The sequence below is a fragment of the Pogoniulus pusillus genome, chromosome 24 (genome assembly GCF_015220805.1).
Source record: "Pogoniulus pusillus isolate bPogPus1 chromosome 24, bPogPus1.pri, whole genome shotgun sequence".
Lineage (NCBI taxonomy): Eukaryota > Metazoa > Chordata > Aves > Piciformes > Lybiidae > Pogoniulus > Pogoniulus pusillus.
Genome location: NC_087287.1, coordinates 523,579 through 542,475, shown reverse-complemented (window position 1 = coordinate 542,475; position 18,897 = coordinate 523,579). Strand labels below are relative to the sequence as shown.

The 18,897-nt window shown below is 48.9% G+C and overlaps 1 protein-coding gene across 12 annotated transcripts in view; it reads right to left on the bottom strand.

The window, feature by feature from the left end:
• Window positions 1-18,897, bottom strand: part of SHANK2 (SH3 and multiple ankyrin repeat domains 2) — a 285,477-nt gene that overhangs the window by 144,922 nt on the left and 121,658 nt on the right. The window lies entirely within an intron of this gene.

The following is an 18,897-nucleotide window of genomic DNA, read 5'->3' as shown; positions in this document are numbered from 1 at the left end:
TTCTGTCAGCTTTGAGTGCACTTTGTTGTCAGAAAATGGTTATTAATAAATCAAATCTTCCCCCTTCCAAAGCAGCAGCTTTTATGGTGTGAGAGTAGAGGTTTCTCTACAGCTGGGCTACTCATTCAGATGGGAGTTTGGAAGCCAGGACTCAGGATTTCTCCTGAGCAAGACTGTCCTGTTGCTTTCAAGGTATGCTTGAGGCTTCTTAGAACTATCACACAGCATTTTGTCTCCCTCACAAAAGGGTGAAAAGCAGAGAGCTGCCAGGTAGGAGAGCGCCTTTCAAGCCATTATCCTCCTGAGTGCTCCGAGGCCGTTAGTCTTGCTCAGGACACAGAGGGGGTTTTGTAAGTGCTAGCCCTGGGTATACTAATAAGACATAAACCACCTTTTGAAACCTGCTCTCAGTGCAGCTATTGCAGAGAGGGAACAAGGACAACTAGAGAAGGTTTTTAACTGTGCAGAGCAGTTCCCAAGGGTTGGGGTTTAGTTTGCTGTTGTGCTGTAGCTGCACAGCACTCAGATCAACCCAGAAATGAGAGTAATTGCTGATGAGGAACCCAGGAGGCAATTCAAATTCCTCCTTAACTTGCTGATGCCTAAATTTAATGTCACTGAGGGGAAAAAACCTGCCTTTCTTTCCCTGTAAGGATCTACCCTGGTATAAAGGCATTTTTGTATTTACACTCTTCATACCTTCAAGGTGTGACTATTATTATAGAATCACAGACTGCTTTGGGTTGGAAGGGACCTTCAAAGGTCATCTAGGCTACCCCCCCTGCACTGAGCAAGATCATCTTCTACTAGATTAGGCTGCTCAGAGCTCCAAAGAAACAGACCTGGAATGTTTCCAGGTATGGGACATCTACCACCTCCCTAGGCATGCTGTATGCAGGCAGCTGCATGGAAACAGAACTGGTCTAAAGATTCATTCAGCCTCCTAGTGTGTAACTGCAGCTAGGGACAAATCAACCCAGAATCTGAATCCTTTGCTTATCAAGGGCAAAGCTTTGAGCATTGGGAAGTCCAACATCATGCCTTTGATCACCAAACATTTCAAAGACATCACAGCAGGGGACTTGGTGTTACTTCTGCTCACCTGAGAAGAGCAGTGATAAGACTCTATCATGCTTCCACCTCTTTTATAGTTTCACACAGTAAAAACTTCTGCCTTTTTCTTAGGTAGTCTTTTAACATTTCTGTAGCAGTTCTTCATTTGCAGAGTTATCTTCCCCCTGCATGGTATCTTGCATGATCATTAAGTAGCTGTTAACAGAGCATATTTTACTTTGGCATTTGTGTTGCATCTAAGGATGAAAGAACCATCGACCACTCTCAGTTAACTGTTTCCAGTTCACCAACCATACTCCCAGGAAATGATGCAAGGTGATGAAATGTCAAAATACAGAAAGTACTGACTGCCTGTGGACAAGACTATTAAAATCACACCTAACATTTACATCAGCCTCCTACAAAGGAGAGTCTTTGCCACACAAAAACAACCTCCGAGCCTATAGGATGGACTAAAGGTACCCTGAAGAGGGCTTTTAAAGAGAATTACCTTAGGTAAAATGAATGAACACAGCTTCATAGATTCACAGAATGGTTTAGGTTGGAAGGAACCTTAAAGACCATCCAGTTCCAACCCCTTGCCACAGGCAGGGACACCTCCCACCAGCTCAGGTTGCTCAAAGCCTCACAGTGCTAGTTTGAAGCTAGCTAGAATGTTTTGGTGAGAAGAATTAGATCGCAGACTGTGAAAGAGAAACAATGGTGATGTCTACTTCACTCACAGGCTTGCTGAGAGGTATAAGAGCAAGAATCCAGTCACAAATAAGGGAGCTGCTCTCTGTCTGGGCTGTGGGCTGCATTTCTCTCTAACCTCACCTTCCGCCTCTCTGATTAATCCACCTGCTTCCTAACCCCCTGGCTGACCTCCATTCTTCCTTGGGCACAAGGCAAGACCTGGGGTAAGGTAGAGAGGGGTGGGAGAAGGTGGAAGGGTGGTTGGGAGCCCCTCCTGGGGGAGGGTTGCTGTGTTTCAGTATTACCTTCTACCTTGCATATAGCTGGACACACTCTCAATACCTGCTTGCACATTGTGCTGAGCTGTAAGTAGAAAAGCTTCCTTCAGTTCCCAGAGCCGGAAAGCGCGGGGGGCAGGTAACACCCAAACCATCACACTCACCCAGCCTGGCCCTGACCACCTCCAGGGAGGAAGCATCCACAGCCTCTCTGGGTGACCTCTGCCAGCGTCTCACCACCTTTACCCTTTACAGTAGTAAAGAATTTCTTCCTCATCTCCACTCTCACTCTCCCCTATCCCAGCACAAAACCATTGTCCCTTGTCCTGGCACTCCCAGCTCTTGCCAAAAGTCTCTTCCCAGTTCTCCTGAGGCCCCTTCATGTACTGGAAGGCTGCTCTAAGGTCTCTCTGGAGCCTTCTCCCCTCCAGGCTCAACAGCCCCCACTCTCCCAAGCCTGTCCCCATAGTGGAGGTTCTGCAGCCCTCTGAGCATCTTCATGGACCCTATCCAGCAGCTCCAGGTCCCTCTTACTCTGGAGGCATGATTTATCACCCATGTATCATCTAGACCTGGGTGAACCCAAACAACTCCCCCCACAGCCCTCCATGCACAAAGCCCTGGAAACAGCTGCAGCAAGATGCAGGCAGACACTGGAGTGAGAATCCGAGTCTCTGAACTTTCACTTTTATACCATCCACCTGGAGTCTTCTCAACATTTGTTCTTCCTCAGCCACCAGCCATTGACTTTTTGGTTTCCTTGGCAGCAATCTCTAGGCAATATTCATATTTTCCCTCACACTCCACACCTGACCAAACACACAGGAGCAGGGTTGGACAGGTTAACTGCTAAACTTGCCCACACGTCAACAGAACTCCTTAGCCCCACTCATCCCTAGTTTCCCTGCCTCTCCACTAACACTATTCATCAGCTCAAGCGAGCTATCAGAGCTCCTTGCCTCCAACGCCCACACCTTCTGTGTTACAAGAAAATAAGCAGCTCCTTTGGCTTTATTTTAAGGTATCTATTTTATGATTGCTCTCCTCTCCTGCAGAGGAGTGATTGTAGCCTACTTGAGAGGGATGGGGAGTGAAGCAAGCACGCAGTGGGATGAAGCAAACTGAATTATATTTAACCTGTTTGGAACACAGGCTGCTTTGTACCAGTAAATCTTTGTAAATCTTTGCCTTATTTATTTTTTAAAATGAGCATAATTTTGTGTTATTAGTTTTCAAACAGCTTGCATACTGCTGGGGACACAAATCTATCACGTAGGTGATAGAGATGAAAACTTATTTAGCCTCTCTCTTAGCAACCAGCACTGAACCAGAGAGGTTCTGCTGAGGAAGACTGGCCTGGAGGAAACTGTTTGTTGAATAGATGCTACAGCATCACCAATACAAACCCGGAGCACTTTTCCCATGGGCAGAAAGTGAAACAGGGCAAAGCCTTCACTGAGTAGAACCCTAGAATGGATAAGGTTTGAAGGGACCTTAAAGATCATTCACCTCCCTGAGGAATCTCAATGAAAGATGCAAGCTGTACTGACTTTAGATGTCACAGAAATAGCCCATAAACAGTTTACTCCACTCAAATCCCAGTTTCTTACATTCACACCGCTTCTTCTTGCCTTATAAGGGCTGCCACCTGCTAAGACACTCTCACACCTTTATCTGTCATTAGGAAAGAGATGAACATTACCTTCAATTCACAAGAATTTTGATAAGTAGCTTCTACTCTTCCTTATTTATACATAAAGACACTAAAAAGTATCTACGTTTGCAAGGACTAGAGCGCTGGACATCATCTTTCCTTGCTGCAGAAGTTGGCTTGGTACTAAACTGGAAATTCTTGCTAGCAACTCTTTGAAAACCGTAAGGTTGTGATGAGGTCATGCTAGAGATAAGGACAAAGAAAGCTAGCAAAGGAATAACCAAATCCCTGGAACAAGCTGGAAAGCCAAAATCACAGAATGGGCTGGAAGGGACCTCCAGAGGTCCTCTAGTCCAATCCCTGCGGTGAGCAGGGACACCCCCAGCTAGAGCAGGCTTCTCAGAGCCCTATCAAGCCCGACCTCGAATCACAGGGTATATCTGGTGGGAAGGGCCCTCCAAGCTCATCCAGCCCAGCCCTCAACTCAGCACTGCAGGGTCAACACTAAACCATGTCCCTAAGTTATTAGAGCTCAAAACTACACTGCTGGGGGAAGTGCAGCCTCTGAAACAACAAAACACAGATGAACACTTCCCTCCTCCTCTCCCTAGCACATCCCTTCTGAAGTTTTTATACTCAGGCATTGCAAACAGTGGAGCGAGGTGGATCTGAATGCGAATCAAACATTACAGATGACTTCCCCCTTAAATCACACACCCAGAGAATGCCATCTAGTGCCCAAGGACTGCCAAAGGGCCGGGATCAGCCACGCACCTGCAGCGGGAGCGCTCCCCGGAGCTGGGAGCTGCACTTGTCTGCTCATTCTGTCAGGCTCGGGGGGACTATGTGCATAAATCAGAAACAGGAAGGATAAACCCTTAGTCAGAGTGGTTTTTACCCAAGGCAAACTGGTCACTTCCCCTGTGCTTCAACCACTCCTTCCAGAAGGTGGCTTCAGTCTTACAGAACAGGGTTAGGAGGATGCTCTCTGCATGCAGCTAAGAACAGCTCCACACCAAGGCAGTTTAGGTTCCCCAGCACCTTCCTGGCAGGAAAGCTCCCATTTTCTCTTCCTACTCATTTTCCTTAAGAGGAAACACAGAGTTAAAACTGCCCCTTCCCCTGAGCTGCTCTATGTTACGACAGCACCCTGCACCCAGCATGGTTTATGGTAAGAAGGCTGAAGACACAGCACCTTCCCTGCACCAACACCTGCAACACAGCTGAACAAGCAGCACCTTACCAAAATCCCAAAGGCAAAGGCTTCTCTGCCAGACCCCAGTGTCACGTAATACATATCAGCAAAGCTTCTGCTCTCCCTAAACAAGCTTTGGTCCCCCATGGTGAGCTGAAAGGAGACATCAGCATCCTTGCCACTGCTGGTCTGGAGAGGGCACACTTGCTGTAGCACCGCCCTGGCTATTCCTCACCTCCCTGCGGTGGCACCCTGGGAGTGTGTCCTGCTGCATGGGTGCCCTGAGGTGTGAGACACAAAACTGCAGCAGCTGATGCACATAGCAAGTGCAGGAATCCAGAACAGCTCCACCTGAGGAACATCACTGTGGCAAACTCTCTTACTTGCTTTGTCATTGCTTTTCTACTGGCTTCTACTGCTTTTCTACCTTTTCAGGCTAATTTTGCCTTTGCTTGAGAAAAAATACTCACCTTTGGATGGCAGGGGGGGTTGGACTCGATCTTTTGAGGTCCCTAACATTCTGTGATTCACAGCCTCTACCTTAAAGCTTGACCACAGGAGACAACTTGGGCAAAATTAATTTGATCAAAAGGCCTAAAGTTTGAATGGGGTGGAACAATTTTAAAGGAGAATGGCAGGGATTTGTGGCAATTTGAGTCCACATCTGCAGTTCAGGCTACTTTTCATGACACCTACAATCTTTCTGACTCAACTCACTGTTTGCTACCCCAGTCTGTGTCTCCCAAGATGAGCCCAAACCTGAGTGGATGATTGGGCTGCAGTCAAGTCCTGTGGACGTGGACATGCCACACAATACGAACTCAGTAATGTTCAGACCACAACCACTCTAAGCTTGGTTATGCTCATCAAAAACTCTTAGCTGTCTGACAGGCTGCTGTGGCTAGCATTGCTGCCTCTGGGCTTTGAGGAGGCAGCTGAAAGTCAAGCCATAAATCTGCCACTTAGTGACAGGCTGCACCATCCACAGCCTGCACCATAAAAGGTTTTTCCAGGGTTAATCTGGAAGTCCTGGTTTAAAGCCTCAAACAACTGCTGTCCTTCCAAATGCTTCCCAGAATGAGATTCCAGCAATCAGAGATAAATGGGATTTTAAGCCTACCCATTTCAGTATCCAAGTAATCTGTTTGAGCTCTCTGAAACACGAGGATTAAGGGGAAATCCATATCAGGGGTGAATCTCATTAGAAAGCCCAGATCCTCTGCCCTGTGTACCAGACTACCTGTGATAACTGCTAGCAAATGTCTTCTTTCTCTTGACCAAAGAATGGATGGCAGCAGCCTGCTGCACATGGGAGTCTGAGACACTAACTCAGCAGTGGGTTCTAACTGGAGTTCAAAGTCTGCCTTATGTAAGGGAAATAAATTTCACCCAAACAACTTGAAGCAAATAGTGGCAGCACGCAAAAAGGTGTGAAAACCAAACACCTCTTTGTGGCTTTCCATAAAAATGAATTACTGGCACAGCTGCTGTGACTGCATGACGAAGACAGTTTGCTGTCTCACAAGAGAAAAGGAAAGCTGAGGAGAAGAATCCAGAGAAAACTGAGCTGGGTGATGACCAGAGGAATGGGGGTGGAAGGCCCAGAACGGCCCCAGGGCTGCAGATGCTTTGGTCATTTAAAAAAGAATCGTTAGCCTTAATTCACAGCACTACTGCTGCCGAGCAGAAATGTCTGAAGATAGACTTTTAGGGGTTTAAAATGAGACACATCTTAAGATGCTTTCACCAAAGAACTCGAGCAGCACTGCAAGGCCCTTTCCCAGCCAAAGGAGCTCCTTCTCTCCGGAACAGTTCACTTTGTAGCCAGATTTCCTTCCTGTCTGTGAGCATTGCTCCAGCAGCAGCAAGCAGCCTACACCTAGGATCAGAATGACACTTCCCAGCAAGCAGAGAAAGTTGCAGGCTTGCACTTCCATCCCAATTTCTCCTTGCACCTCTTCTCAGATCTGATCTAAGCTTTTCTTCCTGCAGCACTCAGCACTGCACTCATCTACAATTCCCCTTCTGCTCTCCAGGGCAAGCACTTTGCAGAAGCCACCTCTCCTCCTGTAGCATTTTACACACGCCCTCTGCTCCTTAAAAGTAAGCAAATCCTGGTGGCTGTTCTTCTAGCCCCTTGTTCACTGCACCTATCTTCATCCCATCTGTGGATGATGACATTTTAGCAAGGCAGACTTGTGTGAAAGTGCCTGGGGCAACTCCCGTGTGTGCACTCAGATAAATTTACATTATATATATGTGTGTGTATGCATTTTCTCTCAGTAAGCAGCCAACTAAAGCCTCAAAGTCTTATATGAGGCCAAACTAAAGCATAGGTTGTATTCTGGCAGATGAAAATCACAGAATCGTTTGGGTTGGACAAGCTCTCCAAGATCATCCAGTCCAGTGTTCAACCCAGCACCACCACAGCCACTAAACCACGTCTGCAGGTGCCATGACCACACATTTCTGGAGCCCCTCCAGGGATGGAGAATCCACCACCTCCCTGGGCAGCCTGTGCCAGTCCCTGACCACTCTCACAGCAAAGAAATGTTCCCTAATGTCCAATCTAGCCCTCTTTTGGTGCAGCTTGAGGCCATTTCTCCTCATTCTGCCAAATGCATCACCTATGGTGACTGCAGTAAGGAAGAGAGCTGATTTCCCCAGTGTTGACCAATATTAATATGGCATTTAAAAACAGTTTTCTAACTTAGCTGAGAGACAGAAGCATTAGAAAATAAACTTTCTTATGTTTTTCATTAGAAATCTTTCATGATGGAGTTCAATTTTGATGGTAAACAAATAACGTCATGAAGACTCCCATCCTTCCGCCTGCTTCCTCATTTCAATCTGTTCAACTGGAGTAGCAGGAGATTGGCTTCCATCCCTAAATTTAAGGGTGAGCTAAATGTTTGAAGCACAGACACCCTAAAAATGTAGAAAGGTATCTGATGGTGATGATCTCGGGGGGAATGCTAATAGCAGGCGTTTACCTAGCAAGGTGCTAGCAGTCTTCCCCCACTGCAGCTTTGCTGCCTATGGTCAATCAGTGAAACTGCTCTTATGCTGCAGGAGCATCCCCGGCAGGATTCCTTTTGTTTCTAAGTACCCTGAAGCTGCCAGCAGCAACACAAAGGGTGCTTGCCAGCTCCTGTCTGATAACTGCTGCTAGCAGACAGCTGGCTCAGGCTCTAGCCCTACACAGGATCAACTACTGATGAGGCTCTCGCTCTTCCATCAATCACTGGCCATTTTCCCAAGGGAATCTGCTTACGGAGCAGCCTTACAAACCAACAGCTTGTGTCTTTAAAAGCACTCTGCCTCTCCCTTTCAGTCCCAAGTGCAGCCACACAGAGCTCTGAGCCACTACTGCTGCCGCCGAGCAGAAATCAGGAGAGGGAAAAACACAAGTAAAAAGAATTTGTAATTGACAAATAATTGTATAAAATTGCACCCAAGTAGGACAACACTGTACAAGACAGGGATGTTACTGTAAACTTTTTAGTTCCCTTAGCAACTGCTGAAGTGATGCCTCTGTCTTTCACGTGGCCACACAAGAGCATCTCTGAGCATGTCTGCACTAATGTGGACTTAAAACCTTGCTCAATAGTTGGACCATTCTCGTGCCTAGGTACAGACAACCTCCAAAGTGCAGATGTGCTAAAAGCATGAAACCCCTTCCTCTGCCTTCTCTCCTGCAGAAATGCTTTGGCAACGACAGGCTCGGGGCACGGATCCTTTGCAACATCCCTTCCTCCTCTTCGCTGCCAGGATTTTTCAAGCCCTGTTATCAGTGTTGCTGGTATCTGGACTGGTTTTGCGAAGCCGTTTGTGGCTTGCCCACGCATAGCTTCCACAGCATACATGGACATTCCCAGCACACCCAGGAACACCCAACCTCTCAGCCTTCCGCTACAAGGTGGCTGCAAAGACTCCTACTTCGTTATCTAACTTCAGCTCCCATCTCCTGCAGTGTGTTACTGCGCACAGCAGAGCAGAAGCACTGGCCTTAACTCATACGCTCCAACTACTCAGCCAAAAGGGCAATGCTGCAGCTTCTGGAGGCTTCTTGTGAACCTTTACTCCACTGTAATTCTTTAAGCACAAGGAATTTTTAGATAAACGAGGCAGAGCTACGTCATATTGAATTTCCTTGAACCACTAATGTAATTCAATACAATTCCCTTTATTATTTCCAGGAGAGCAGCCAAAAAATGTAACTATTTTAAACGTCTCTGTGGATAACATTAAACTAGTGTGTGATCTGTGTCCAAGACATCCGTAAGCAAGAATAAAGACTCAAGACCTGCCATGGTTTTTCGTAGAGGCGGAGTTGAACTTCTGCCCACAAAAAAAGCTCCCAACAATACCCTCGAGGCCTTTTTGCTGAATCATCTACAAAATCCTCCTGGCTTTTACATTTGTGAACTGTTGCCTAAATTGAGGGTTTAGAAGGTTGTCAGGCATAGAATCATGGAATCATTGAGGCTGGAAAAGCCCTCAAGTCCAACCATCGAGCTACTAAACCATGTCCTGCGGTGCCATATCAACACATTTTTTGAACACCTCCAGGGATGGAGGCTCCACCACCTCCCTGGGCAGCCTGCTCCAATCCCTGACCACCCCTGCAGCAAACGCATTTTTCCCAGTCTTCAGTCTAAACCTCCCCTGTTGCAACATTTCCTCCAGCCCTCTCATCTTCCCCTTCAGATGAGAAGGCAGACTCAAACTCCCAAGCTCAGTTCCAAATACCAACATAAGGCAGCCAAGCTCCACTTCCACTTAAGACCCAACAGCGTTGTGCAAGCTGGAAGGAGAGCGGTTCCCTTTGCGTCGCCTGGCTCACCGCAGGGAGATACCCACCTCCCGGCTCGCCACACGGAGCTTCTTCCACTGAGCTACGCAAACGCGCTCTGGGACGTTGAGGAAGCACAGCCCTGTCACTGTGACTTTCACAGCCCAGCGCTGAAGGCATCACCTTTCAGACCAGTGCCACAGAAAGTCTGCTGCCATGATGCTGACTGGTCCCTTGTGGCCCTGCCCTGCAGCACAAAAAGGACAGCAGCAGACGCTGAGGGATGTTTCTCTCTTTAGCTTCCTGAGAGGAGGCTGTAGCCAGGTGGAGGTTTGTCTCTCCTCCCAAGAATCTACTGGTCAAGAGGAAATAGCCTCAAGCTGTGCCCAGGGCAGTTTAGGTTGGACACAAGAACTGTTTCTTCTTCAAAAGGGTTGTCAAGGCCTGGCCCAGGCTGCCCAGGGCAGTGGTGGAGTCCCTATCCCTGGAAGGGTTTCAAAACCTTGGAGATGTGGTTTAGTGGTGACCTGGCAGTACTGGGTTAATGGCTGGAATGGATGATCTGAAAGGTCTTTTCTAAACAAAACTCTTCTGTGATTCTGCAACAAGACACCTAGAGACAGAAAGAAGCAGGGAAGGAGAGAATGGGAGTCCCCTGACAGCAAAACCTCCCTGTGTGAGCTCAGCAGCCATACTGAAGGCCAGATGAGATGCTGGTCGGGTCTGAGGTGTCTTACCTAGAGCTGGCTGAGCCCAAGATGAAACATCAGAGGGAAAACTGTCTTCATTTGAAGCGATCACACCTGAAACCCCTTCCCTCACTAGTCTGAGTTAACAGCTGACAGGGCAAGGTGAGATTCCCTTTGATACCAATCCCATAGTGCAGTTAGCAGAGCTTTCTAGCGAGGGAGGGACTGCACTAGACTCCAGAGCAGCGCAGGTGAGTAGTGAGCAATGGAAGAACTCACTGGGTTTCCTGATGAATCAAACCAGCCTGCTTGTTTTCACACTCCTGCCCCTGTCAGCATTTCCTGCCAGCAAGCAGCACCTTACCAAGTCATTTTCTCACCACTGGACACTGGCAGATCTTTCAGCAAGCTGGGAAAAAACCCTTTCCATCTAAAAGACCACTCCTTCTGCATCCCAGAGCAGCAGCGCATCTGAAGACCAGAACATGCAGCATCCAGCAGCTGCTGCTAGCCAGGTAGTGTTTTCCTGATCACCTCCAGCACCGCCATCACTGTCAGTAGATGCTCTATCATCTCCCTTAAATTAACACACGAAATGATCTCAAATAACTGGGGAGCATTTCAAAGAGTTCTCCGCCTCTGCTGTCAAGGCTTTAATCTGAACCACTGAAAACAGGAGAGGAAAGAACCCAAATGTGTCATTTAGTCTAGGAGAACACAGGAGGAAAAGGTGGCTCATCAACACTTCGGGCACACAGAGAGATCTAAGACTTGCCTCGCTTCCTGCCAGCCCATTTTAGTAAGTGGCTTTAAAGAGTGTCAGGTTATGCTGAATGAAGTGAGTTAGATGAAATCTGGCTCTTTGTTCAGTGCTGCCAGACCCCCAGAATGGTGGCACTGGTAGAGACTGGATCGCACGGGTGAGTCAGAGAACTCTTGCTAAAGAGCGTTCCAGAAGGAAAGGGCTGCAGAACAAAGACAAAAGCCAAACCCTATTGCTACAATGATTTCAGATGTTTAGAGGAAAGACCAAGTGTATTTACTGCAGGTTCCTAAGAGAGTAAGAAACAGCTCAAGCCAAAAAATAAAGGCAGTATTACTGCAGGGAAGGCATGTTACAACCAAGATGTACATGCTGTGAAAGATGGAACACTCTCAAGTCCCAGGGTGAAAGCTAAAGATTTTTGCCTACTGGCAGTCCCTGAGATATGCAAATTGCCTGAGACTCCAACAACTCGACCTCATGCTTTGACAGGTGGGGAAAAGCCCTCCCTGTTATATGTACAGGTTCCAGGAGGACAACTAGGAGCCAAAAACCTAGGGACCATCGCTAGATCGCCAGACACTGTACCACAGAGCTGCTCAGACCCTGCTCCAGGCTGCAATGTCACTGGGCTTCAGTTCCTCAGCAATCTCTATCTCTTCAAAAATCCTTCACTCCTACCTTTGTCTTTCTCTTACTCCTAGGGCAGTTTGTCACACGAGAGTTTTGGTGTCTGCTGCACCCAGGCTTTGAACATGGCAGAATTGGATGGACTGCGATTTGGCAAGGAAAACATGAGCACAGCACTGGGAGCAAATGGTAGACATGAGGGTGGTAACTTCACACTGCTGTAGGTGCTCCTCACTTTGCACTTTTCAATCCTGTGTGGTTTATAGACCTTTTCTTAAGAAAAGAAGAGGCAGAAAGAATCAGAAAAGGGCAGTCTTGCATGCCCAGTTTCACACATCAGCAAGTCCAGCTGCATTTCAAATGGTGACTTTCCTAACACAAAGGTTTAATTCTATGTAACTGGGCAATTTATTTTTAGCCCATTTCCATGCTCTGGAGAATTGTGTTGCTCCTTTCCAGCTGATTAGGGTTGTTCCTAAGTGGCTCTTTAGCAGGCATGAAAATCAGAGTGAAAGGGATGAAGTGCACAGCAGCCAAGACAGTAAAACGTTATGAATCAAAACCTACCTATTCAGAGACAAGGCTGCAGACAGACTGGCACTCTCTGCAAGCTCCAGACCTAGGCTTCTATATTCTTTCTTTTGAGTAATCCATTAACACTTCTGCTTTATGCTGTCCCCAGCAACTGGCTGCACAATGACATTAGTACCCTGGAATACTCTATTTTACTCTTTGCCGAATCCAAACTCAGGCAGACTCATAGAACAGTTTCAGTTGGAAGGGACCTTTAAAGGTCACCTAGTCCAACCCCCCTGCAAGCTGACACCTCAGGTTAGGTCATTACCAAAGCAAAACCATTGCAACTGACAGAGGAGCTGACCAGAGCAATGAGTTGGCAGGCTTAGGCTGCTCCTTCCACATACTACAGCTGTAGTAAGAAATCACGACTGTGGCTTGGTTAGAAGAGCAAGAATGAGAGCACTTAGCAAGGCACCCTTGGCCAGCAAGAACACACACGAGCAGACTGTGTGGGAACCCTAGGAGTCCATCCCACGGCCTGCCTCCAGACAACAGCAGCAGCTCTGGAGCTCTCTACACTCCCAGATCCACATTATTGTTGAGTGATGATTCACTGAGAAGCTGTTCCCAAGCTGCTGTTTATCAGTACTGAGAACACAAATGCTTTGCTCAGCAGGGCTGGAGAAACTTGCTGAGGTTCATTCTTTACATTTCCACAACTTGAGACAAAAAGCAGAGTTGATGTACATCCTCTGCCACAGAGAGCTGTCAGAATTAGTTGGAATGTTACTGCACCAAGCTTCATGCCAGCTGGGCTTTACGGCCTGGCTTGTCAGCACCTCAGAGCTAGTACTTTGCATTGCTTGTTGTGTCTCAGCACAAAGCACTCTTCCCCCTGCTTGGTACAGAAATACGCTCTGCAGCACACAAGCCAGGACACAGCATCTCTGTGGATCATCACTGTGCTGCATTTTGTCATCAGCTCTAACCCATGTAAGAGCATAAGACAGAGAAATTCAGGGTCTTAGGACTTCAGACACCCTCCTTATGTCCATAAAGGACACAGCTAAGGCTGTAATTTGTGCTCTGGAGTGTCATCATCCATCCTATTCCACTGCTAGTGGGTCTCTGGCGCAACTTCCACTTATGCCAACTATTACTCTTCTGAACTGCATGCAGACATATTTCAGTGGACAAAAAAAAGTTGGCAACTGTTCCAAAAGGCAGCATGGAGAAAGCAACCTCGATGTGACAGGAAAGGTAAGAAAACTTTCAGATCAAGCATGGCCAAATCACGAGGCCACAGAGGACAGAGCAGCGACCAGCTGCTAGCATTGCTGTCAGCTCCTTAGGCCACTTCCTTTTCCTGCACAAAGGCAAATCAATTTGCCTTGCAGCCTGACTAGAGGCTGGGACGGTGCTGTGCTAGCTATAACAAGGGATGGTGGAGCTGAGCAACAGCTCGGTTCGATGCAAAGCACACGGTGCTAAAAACCAAGAAAGCAGAACAAAGACCATTCTGTGCTTCAGGAATAGCACTCTGGGTGCATGACACAGCTTGGACTTGTTTGCTAACTTCTGCTACCCGAGGACGGTGAGGCAAGCATCCACCTGCAGCTGGCTGCCCATGGCAGTGGTGGATTTTCCAGCCCTGTACGTATTTAAAAGCTGTCCAAAGCTGGTGCTCAAGGATGCAGAATCAGAGTGTACTGCCTTGGAAGGGACCCTCAAAGGCCATCTTGTCCAACCCTCCTACAGTGAGCAGGGTCATACCTCCTGAGAGAAGGCTGCTCTGGGCCCCATGAAGCCTGACTTTGAACATCTCCAGGAATGGAGCCTCCACCACCTCTCAGGGCAACCTACTCCAGTATTTCACCACCCTCACAGTAAAGAACTTCCTTCTAATACCCAAATGGACACCAACATGGTGTATCAGTGGCCTTAGCAGAGTTAGATAGAGCTTGGGCTTGACGTTCTTGAAGGTGTCTTCCAGGCACAGCGATTCTGTGCATGGCTCTCTGTGTGTGACGCTGGGATTTCCTCTTAGGACATCTACCCGTGGTTTCACAGGGCGCAAACACGGGCAGGGGAACTACGGCGCTCCTGGGAAATCTGGCATCAGAGCTGCAGGCTGCTGGGCATTCAGGAGTAAGCCGCAGCAGCCGTCACAGAGGAGGGCTTTTGCCAGCCCAGGTGAGGTGCCAGGCAGTGCCTGCTGGGAGCTCCAAGGACACTAGAGGTCAGCATGGGCGCATCTGCACCGGCAGGCTGCGGGCTCCGCGGCGGGCGGGCTGCGGGCTCCCGGCGGGCGGGCTGCGGGCTCCGCGGCGGGCGGGCTGCGGGCTCCGCGGCGGGCGGGCTGCGGGCTCCGCGGCGGGCGGGCTGCGGGCTCCGCGGCGGGCGGGCTGCGGGCTCCGCGGCGGGCGGGCTGCGGGCTCCGCGGCGGGCGGGCTGCGGGCTCCGCGGCGGGCGGGCTGCGGGCTCCGCGGCGGGCGGGCTGCGGGCTCCGCGGCGGGCTGGCTGCAGGCTCCCGGCGGGCTGGCGGCTCCGCGGCGGGCGGGCTGCGGGCTCCGCGGCGGGCTGGCTGCAGGCTCCGCGGCGGGCGGGCTGCGGGCTCGCTCAGGGCTGCCCAGCCTGCTGCAGCACGCAGCGCCGCCGGTGTAGCGCGCAGAATTTGCAAACGGAATTCTTTCCTGGGAAAAGGAGCTCTGGGACAGCTGCTAGGGTTGGCCCTGCCACTGCCTGCATTACAGCTGGGCTGAAATGAAGTCCCGGACTTCAGATGGCATCTACAGCTCCTGCTGAGGCCACGGGCAGGCAAAGGCATGCAGGATGCTCACCACCCCAAAAGTGGTATCAGAGACCAGCACACAGCTCAGGGAAGCACTGAGGAGGCCAACACTTGGAAGCAAGAAATCCCAGCGGACATGCTGAGGCTGCCTGCATTTCATCAGATCTGAGAGGGCAGAACAGCAGCTAAAGATAACCTCTCGCCTGAAAATGAGGCCTTCAGCTCAGCCGGGCGCAATCAGATCATCTACGACTGAATCCTGCAGGGTGTGGAGCACAAAATCACCACTCCAGTAGGAAAGCACTGTTGTAAATCTTTGAAGTCAGAGGAATACCCTAGGGTGGGGAAAAAAAGCAAATGGAAATATTTAAACTTCAACAGGAGAAAGAAAACTGTGCCTTGGATTGGCGCAGCAGCTGATTTTATGGGAAACAAACTCTCCTGGGCTGCTTTTCCCACTGGAAAGCATTGGGTAGGGATTTTTACTGTTTTCAGAGTGACAATGAATTTTTAAGGGAGAATAAACTGGTAGAAGAAAAAAGGTCACTTTTTTGTAAGTATAAGAATTAAGCAAAGCTGTCACCTGGGGTACCATCAGTGGTCACAAGCTACTCCTGCCAGAGCTGCAGGATGACCAGCACTCAGCTAACAAACGGAGCTGAGGTGTCTGTGAAGCCAAGGTAGTGCCTTGCACCTGCAGAGATTTCCCAGTTAGCTTGGATTTCCTACAAACCAAACCTGCACAGAACTTTGCCCCATGCCTGAAGCTGTTCCAGTTCACACTGGACAGGGCTCTAAGCAATCTGATCTAGTTGAAGATGTCTCAGCTCACTGCAGGGATGTTGGACTGCATGGCTTTGAAAGAGCCTTCCCAACCTAAAGCATTCTATGATTCCCTAACTTTCTTCAACCTACCCAGCACACTTCAGTGAACCAGCAGAGCCTATCTGCAGAGAGTATCACAGGAGAAGCAGGAACAGCTGACATTTGTATGCTGTGCCTGCACAGGGGGAAGCAAGACCTTGTAGCAATCCCATCAGCAGCAATACTTCACTCCAAGAGTAATCTGGGAGCATAATAAAACCTGGCTATTAAGGTGATGTTTCTCACAAGGGGGTGGTACAAAGGTTTTGTGCCTAAGGTTTTCTTTAAAGGAGGCAGAAGAACTTAGCAGACCACTGGTAACGATTTCTTTGTTGTTGTTGTTCCTTTGCCATTAGATACCAAAATATCAAGGAAACTGCTTCAGACCAAAAAGCAGCAGGTCCTGTGCCAGTGCTATTAAAGGGCAAATGAGACAACCTGGATAATTAAAAGCCCATAAGCCTGGCATCAATCCTAGCAACATAATGGAATCATTCCTGCAAGTCTCTATTAATAAAGGATGCAAGCAGGGATACAGAATTAATGCCACTCAACATGATTTGGGGAGAGAACACAGGACTTGCCAAGCTAGCATGGTACTTTTACGAGACCACGGGAACCAGGTGCTGGTCTGCACTGCCCACCTCAGAGAACAGCCAGGATGGCAAGCGAGCTCCCTGAGAATGGACCATGTGAGATGATAGATCAGCATGCATGGCACACCTGCCCACCACAGCTGCTGGGCACCTGGTACTTACTGGGGGTTGGTTTGTTCCAAGAACTGTTCCTCTTTCTTTCTTTCATGGCATGCCACTGACAAGCTGCTATTACACACAACTACTCAAACTTGCTAGCGAAGGGAAGCTGCTGGAAGAAACACTCCTACATGTCATTTGAAGGACACAACTGTTTCTGTGGGGGTGGCCTGGAAAGGCTGAGCGGAGATCCACTTCTTGCACATGAAGGTGATCTCCTTTCTGCGTCGTTACCATCCGAACTTCTGCAGCTTTGCAAAGTCCACAACACAGACTCCTGCAAGCCGTGCAAGCCTGGGATGCCTCTTGGCTGAAGCTCCTTCAGCCACCCCAGCAGCCCTCATCAAATTTCTAATCATGTCACTGTGCTTGCTGCAGCTTCCTAAATCACTTTTGCTGTGGCACTCCATGGGAGCGCTGCCTGCTTTCTCCTCCTCCATTGCCACTGGTGGTTCTGCAGACCTGAGGTGGCTCTGCCCAGGCCACATCTCAAAGACAACGTGGGCACAGGCTGTGCATTTCAGACATTTGGACCTGGGAGTCCTCATGGACAACAGGGTGGCCATGAGCCTGCAATGTGCCCTTGTGTCCAAGGAGGCCAATGGCTTCTTAGGGTACGGCAAGAAGGTAGATGGAGGTTCTGCTCCCACTCTGCTCTACCCTGGTGAGGCCTCATCTGGAGTACTGGGTCCAGTTCTGGGCTCCCCAGTTCAAGAAGGACAGGGAACTGCTAGAGAGGGTACAGCAAAGAAACACAAAGATGCTGAGGGGACCAGAACACCTCTGCTAAAGAAAGGCTGAGGGGCTTGGGGATGTTTAGCCTAGAGAAGGCTGAGGGAGGATCTCAGCAATGCATGTAATACTTCACAGGGTGGCTGTCAGGAGGATGGGGCCAGGCTTTTCTCAGTGGTCCCCAGTGACAGGGCAAGAGGCACAAGCTGGAACATTCAAAGTTCCACCTCAACATGAGCAGGAACTTGTTTACCTTGAGGGTGGTGGAGCACTGGAGCAGGCTGCCCAGAGAGGTGTTGGAGTTTCTGGAGGCATCCTGTGCACCCTGCTGTAGGTGAACCTGCTCTGGCAGTGGGTTGGGCTGGGTGGCCTGCAGGGTCCCCTCAGCAGCCGTCGCTCTGTGGTTCTGTCACTTCACTTTGTACAGTATTTCCTGAGGAGATCTTTCAGTCTCTGAGGCAAGCCTCTCTTCTCACCCAAACCACCAGAGAAGATGCAAAACTTTCATATTTTAGGACTTGCCTTTATGCCCCTCGCCAGAACTTTCTCTGGAGGTGGAGACGAATCACAGGAGACCAACACGGACTACATCTCTCCGAAATCCTCCACTCAAGCCACCACAAGGTTTTGTTGCAGGACCTCCAGAACAGCTCACATATGGCTCTTCAGCAGCTCACCTGCTACTGACTGAACTGATTCTCATGTTTCCAACAACTGGAATCACACTGCAACTTGTTATCCTCCCTTTGCATCTCCTGTTTGAGAGCTGCTCTGCTCTTAGACCTGCCAGCCCCAACCTCAACCTTCCTTGTGTTTAACATTCCTCCATCTTTAAACTCTGCTTTGCTCTTAAGCCCGTTGGAGAGCCACACAACTGTTCACTCTTCTCAGAGCCTAAGTTCATTCTCCAAATATTAGATTCTGCATTTGCCTCCTTCTCTTTTTTCTCTCAGAAGGAAAGAAGCAGTGGAAGTGTAACCTTTGCACAGCATTTAGTTATCTGGAACAGGGTCCCTGAAGCCTCATTCCCTTATTCTTTTGAAGTCTTCATATTACCAAAGCGAACCTTTTGCCTCCTCTTCTGCTCACCCTTTACACCCTTTTTCATCTCACCACAGCCTCCATTACAACGGCAGAAATTAAAATACTTATTTCCAAATCCTGACTCCTCTAGAGCAATTACCTTCTCCAGTGCATTTTATTTCATCCTACTGTGTTTACACAGTGGGTAGATGCAGAAAAAGAAAACCACACCTGTGCAGTTTGTAAGGAGATGGCCAAAGGAGCCGTGTTTGTGACTGCCACAATGCATACATTTCAGTGTACTGCCTCTGCAGTGCCGCAAGTTCTTAATCAATACCCACATCAACAGTCCACTGAAAGGTACACACACTGCTGGACAACACTGATGGTGCTCTCTCAGAGCTCATTTATAATGAGCTGTTAATTAGAGAAGATGCCCTCACATCTTAATTCTTAGAGA